We start from the raw sequence: 6,600 nt of genomic DNA on the forward strand, positions 1-6,600 counted from the left end.
AGTGTCAGAGAAGGATGGAAAGAGTTAAAAACTAAAGGATACGGAAATAAAACAGCATTTATAAGAACCAGGAGCACATCTAGAGCCATGCAGTTTATATAAATCCCACGTCATAAGTTACACTTGCGTCAGACTGATGCTAGACACGATAATTATTTAATAAATACAATTTCCACATATAGTCTTTTAGAAACAGTTGATTTATATTTACATATTAAAAAATGTATAGACATTGCAAAATATCAATTCACACATTTTAATCTTTATCATTATATTTTATATTGTCGTTTTTTCCGTATAAATTCACCCACAGATGGCAAACACGAAGTTTGCACATAGTATAGAACACATTAACGGATCGGTACTTTTTACTGAAATATACGAACATAGATATGTACTATTATCTGATCTAAGAGAGTTTTTCTTTATCTTTCTGCTTCCTCCTGACGGAGTAACGGTCCGATGTTCCGATGGCATGGACGGCTCCTCTGAAAGAAACAGCTGAAAGAGAACATGGTATTTGAGTTTGACGTTCCGTGGCAAGAACATACCTACACCGAGAAACAACTTACCTGTCAGGACAACGTCATCGGGGGACACACTGAAGTGAACCCGGGACCTTCACCGGCAACCTGAGGAAGTATAAAAGAAGACAACGGGAGAGAATGGATCAATGACCGATACCGCTGCCTTGTGAGCCTGCTCCTCCAGCGGCGGACATTACTGTCCGTCTCTGGAGGGGTGCCGGGTGACCCCTGATGAGCGGCACCCGGTGCGGAGCGCCCCCCGCTAGGTACGCTGCTGGCGGCAGCGGTACGCTAAGGCGGCGGCGGCGGACCGCGCGGCGGCGGTGGACCGCGCGGCGGCGCCCCCTGGAGTGTGGCGCCCTGTGCGGTCGCACAGGTCGCACACCCCAAAGGCCGGCCCTGCATTCATCTTATTCTAATTCACACCTGAATTATACTCACATTCATTTGGGTTATTTAAGAAATACCCACATTGGTATTTCCTATTTGTTTTTGCATTTTATTTTGATCTTTTCACACATATACACGTATACTTTCATATCTCCACCCAAAAATTCCTTAACAGGAACCACACAATAACCACCACAGCCCGCACATGTGGACACCAGTTCACCCACCCTCATGGCCCAAAAAAGACCAACACAAACGCCACTCTGAATAAAACTTCCTCATATACAGACCTGCAAATCCCTGGCAGGCTCCCACAAAGGGCCTGAAGAATGTCAAATGCCACCAGCCTCATCTCGTAGCGAGACCGAAAACCTCTCCTATATCCCTTGGAAGGTCTACCTGCCCAAGCCCTATGATAGGCCATCCAGGTTGTGGAAGCCAAGGATCGCTTCAGGAGAGCTAGGACTGCACGTCTCTGAAATTCTAAAGCCGTTCTGGACAAATGTGGCTCTGCAACGCTGCCTCCTGCGCCAGCTGATGAAAAACGCACCCGTTGCTATCGGGACTAAGCATCGTCAATACAATTAGCGACACCAACAATGTGCACCACCCTGATGCACATATTCAACTGCAAACATCTCAACACCATGAAGTTAAAATGTTATTAATAGCAGAAACCATATTGTCACATCAAAACCTGATATGCTTGTTCTTCAAGAACTCACCCCATAATTCCATGGCCACCAAATTCACCAAATTCCTGACCAACCTGTTGTCCATCCACGAGCGTGGCCAGTTTTCCACACTTCATCTACCATGAAAATAGACCCCAAAACCCTCCGCACCCGCAGCATCAGTAAATAAACTGATTTCTTCATTCTGAACCTCATCCTCCAGCAAAACTGACCAACCATTAAAGTCACTGAGAAAACTCCCACATGGCCAATCCTCAATCCTCTGGTCAACCTGATAAAATGGTGAGGAGCCTTAACCTCAGCTGTCGCCTAAGCCATTTGCCTACCAACAATGCGCTCCATGGAAATTATGTATCAAGCAAAATTCAACTTGCCTAAAAGAGCTGGCATTTGCTTCAAAGTGAGTTTCTTAAGCGATCGAAAGAAGCCTACTCAACGCCGAAAAACCCATGCTGTCCATATCGATTACAATCTTCAATTAAGCACTCGGACCCTCTGCCTTCTCAGGAGCTAAAGGAACACCAAACCTCAGAAGAAAACATGTTGTAATGTAGCAACACAAACCTCAGATGTGGCTGGTCTAATACACAAAAAAACATCCAGCTAATGAATGAGAGAAGGAACCCCAGCCTGTCCCTAAACAACCCATTCCAAAAAATAACTGAACGTCTCAAAGTATGCACGTGATATGGGTGATACAGCCCATGGGGTGGCTCCGGCCTCAAAGGGCTGCCCAACAGCCCTAACTGGGGCAGTGGCCTTCAATCATAAGGCAATGTCCTTAAGATCCCACCTAATGCCTTGCGCTGAAGAATCTGCTGATCGTAGCGCAGCCATGCCTGCCCCCAGATAACAAAAGTAACCATACAGTTATCTTGAGCCTTTTCCACGATAATGCTTGCTAAGATGGTGAAAGCATGCAAACAATTCGGAAATGTTCTTGGAATAAGCCTGTACCATCTCTTTCCCTCCTCATCCTTCTTACTCTTACCCTTATCCAAATTGAATCTTTCCAAGGGGAGCAGGGAAAATATTTCAGCATACTCCCCTCTCCAAATATTTTCTTTCACTTCCGGATTAAGGTCCCAAAGAACCCTCAAAACAAATATACAGCTCCTCATGGGCCAAGTCAGACACCTTAACCTGCTTTATTTCCCTTTTCACTGTTTACTTTTTCACTGTTACCACCAACCCCCTGTATACCCAGGCATGTGTGACTGGAACGCTGGCCTATACTCGTGGAATCAGTCTCCACCAACAACTCATCAAGCTGCCCTCCTCTGAGTAGAGCAGCCACAGGCCCTCCTATCTGGCTCCTAGCTGCCAAACCTGCCCTGGAAAACAACTTCTGGGATGCAGACACCTGGATGCCCTCAGTTACACAGGTAGGTCACATCCGCGGCCTGCTCCACCTAGATGAATGGGCGATAGACTCGAGGCTGACCGCTGTCTAGACAATTCCCTGCTCCTCCGACAGCTGCAGCTCCTCCTGGGATGCCTCCCATCATCTGGACTGCTCCCGCTCAACACCCTGACTCCGACCGCCATCTTGCCTGGAATGCATGGGTGATCCACCTTCTGATGACGCCTTGAGGCCGCTCATGACTCTGTACCGGGGCTCCAACATGCCGGAGGCCTGGTCCTCTTTGTGTTGGGCAGTTTCTTGGTCCCCGACTGTAAATACAAACACAAGTGCAGGGCATTCGGTGGGGGTCACCCAGCATTAGATTTAGAGTTAGATTGTTGGACAAAGGAGTCCAGTCCAGATATACAATTGTTTACAAAGAATTTGACACTCATTGAACTGTTCCCCATCATAGTAGCTTTGGAAATCTGGTGGACTAGTGTGGCCAACAAGTCAGTAGTAATTTGGACAGATAATCAGAGTGTTGTATACGCCATTAATAACCTATTGTCAGCATCTATTCCAGTCATCAGGTTTATTAGACACTTGGTCTTATTATGCATGAAGCACAATATTTGTTTAAAGCTAAACATCTGCCAGGAGTCAACACTATTGGTGATGCCTTGTCCAAGGGCAATCTAAGTAGATTATTTAAAGGCGCCCCAAAGGCATGCCGCAAGGAGTTTAACTTTCCCAAAAAACTTTGGCAGTTGGCAACAGTCGATTAGACCGGCTCATTGAAGGGGCGCTATCTAAAAAATCCTGGCAGACCTACACACGCGAATGGAACAGGTGGGTAAACTTCGCACTAGCCACAGCACAGACAAATACTTTTACCTTAGAAATATTGCTGCAATATAACGAAGAAGGTTTTTTTTTTTTTTAAGAGCCAGGGCGGTGTCAGCCTTAGCCGCTATATCGTTTTTTAGTAAAGTAAAGAGTACAGTAGACCATACTAAAAAAAATGAATAGTGCGAAAAATTATGACAGGTTGGAGGAGATCATAAAAAGTAATAGCTGACAAGGGACCGCCGATAGACACAGAGTGTATGGAACTGTTAGTCGTAGAATTAAAAATTATGTGCCTAAATACATATGGAAATGCTCTATTCACTGCAGCTTTCTCACTTGCTTCCCATGGAGGATTGGTAAATTGGTAGCCTCCTCCAAGAAGGCAGCTGGGTCAGGGCTGTTACTAAAATATGTAAAAATATCTGACACCTCTGTGAGATGCCTTGCCCTTCTTGGTCTAAAACCGACCAAGAAGGGCAAGGCAGATGGCTAACACTATGAGCGTCATCAGGTCCAGCATGCCCAGTAGGGACAGTTAAGGCCTTTTTAGAAGTTCGGCTTAGAGGGGGAGACTTGCTTCTAGCACATAGCAATGGCTTCCTTCTTACAATATTGCATTTCATGGCAGTCCTGAACAAACCTTTAGCAAAGGCAGGGTTGGATCCCAGGCTATTGGGGCCCATTCGTTTATATTAGGCAAAGAGACATCTGCAGCCGTGGAAGGTAGATCCTCAGAATTCATACAATGATTGGGCAGATGACCCTCCACCGCTTGCATGAGATACATAAGACCAATCAGGTAACAAGAGGCAATCTCGCTATGTTGTTTGTTACTCCTGTGTTAAAGTAATAGTGCTAACATTTGTTCTTTTTGTCAAGTTTTTCCAAGGAAAGATCATTGGACACTCGTTTATTCACTGGGCCAACGTGAGGGCAGCAGATCTTACGGGTGCCAACTGGGGATGTCACGGGAGAACATGAATATTCACTGGCTTGGGAGGAGAGGAATGACATTGAAGGACCTTCCTCGCATGCTAGACCAGGCTGAAAGAAATTGGGGTAAGCAGGACCTCGTTATTATACACACCGAGGGTAAATATTTCAAATCCTACAAGTCAGTTGACTTAATCATCCGATTACAAAGTGAGGCCGAAAAGCTACTGCTGATGTGGCCCGGTGTTACACTGGTCTGGTCAGACATTATCCCTAGCAAGGTGTGGCGAGTATCCTACCCCATAAAGTCAATAGAAAGGGTGAGAAAGAGGCTTAACAGAGCAATGAGGTTGTTTGTGTGTTCCTGTGGCAATTCCCATTTGCCTCATCCTGACATTCACCCTATTTGTAGTGGCCTTTAGAGGCAGGATGGGGTGCACTTATCCGACATAGGGCTAGACTTATTTAAAAACGTGCAGAATTTTATGGAGTTGTGGAAAGAGGGGTAAACGGTTAGCAACCTATTTTGGTAGCGATAATGCGACCTACCCTCCTCTCAAGGTTGCCAGCAAACACCCTCACGGTTTCGATTCAGGCCAGCACTGGGCACTGACTTTGTGGTTGGGCCTCGCAATGGCATATGGCTGGGTGCAGACATACCCCTCCGCACTGACTTTGTTTCTCAGGGCTGTTTCCACCTTGTTTCTCAGGGCTGAATGGGGCTTTTTCCAGAGGCATGCCAGGGTGCAGATGGGGATGGCCATTGTGATAATGCCCCGACGATCCTCTGTTATAGCAGCTAGGTGGGGTGGCCCAGCTCACTATCTGTTTCTCAGAGAGGGGTGGACTGCTAGTTGAGCTCCTAGCCTGCCTCTCGGACCCACACTTCATACCAGATGCAGGTTGTGCACGGTGACTCAACAGTTGTCCTCGGGGAGAGGGAATGTGCAATAAATACATGTGTAATAAATAAAGAGACTTCATTTGCCACAATCCTTGTTTTTTGTGTTTATTGTTTCAAAGTTATTTCACATGTATGAACCATGCCAAGGTTACATATGAGGTGCAAGGGATATGCACCTTAATCTAATTTCACAACAATGATATCATAGCTATTCTTTTTAAACTGATTTACATTCTTCAAGGGGGTGCCAGCAATCATGCCATGGCAATGCTTCCATTTTTATACTTTTTCTTCCCATTTGGATCAACTTTAGAACTTTAGTGGTATGTATGTCTGAAAGGTTGAACTTGATGGACTGAAGTCTTTTTTTTAACCTACTATATTATACTATATTAATTACCAGACTTGGGCGCCAGCCAACTCTTCATGCTCATCTTTGTGTTCGTCTTCGAGGGGGAAGAAATATTTGTATTCCACGAATATTCGCCCGTTCCTATGTTTCCAAAGTACGAGCAACTCTATTGGTTGCCTGCATGGGCCTCCTCTGCCAATAGACCAATAGACTTTCAAAATCCTGGTGCCGCAACTTGAGTTAAAGTGCCTTATGAATGACCAATAGAGTCTCTCGTATGGACCTTTAACTCTTGGAGAAGGTCTCCCCAGGCCAAGTTGGATGAGGATAGGTTTTACCAAGTGCTACCTATTGTTAGACATGCTATTTCTTGGTCTGTGTATACATATAGAAAATAGTTTGTATATTTATAGAATTATTGGAGGTTTTCATTTGGGAACTGATGTATGCAATCAATCTTTGCATTGCTTTCTGTGGGGATAAATCTATCAAGAGATGTATTTTTCATTGTGTCCCATACTTGGTAACTATCTATGTTTCACCTGGAGACTCTGAATGAAGCGCAGATTTTCTGTGTGGCCTGGATACTAGTGATGCCCAGT

The sequence above is a fragment of the Spea bombifrons genome, chromosome 12 (assembly GCF_027358695.1).
Source record: "Spea bombifrons isolate aSpeBom1 chromosome 12, aSpeBom1.2.pri, whole genome shotgun sequence".
NCBI classification, from domain to species: Eukaryota; Metazoa; Chordata; class Amphibia; order Anura; family Pelobatidae; genus Spea; species Spea bombifrons.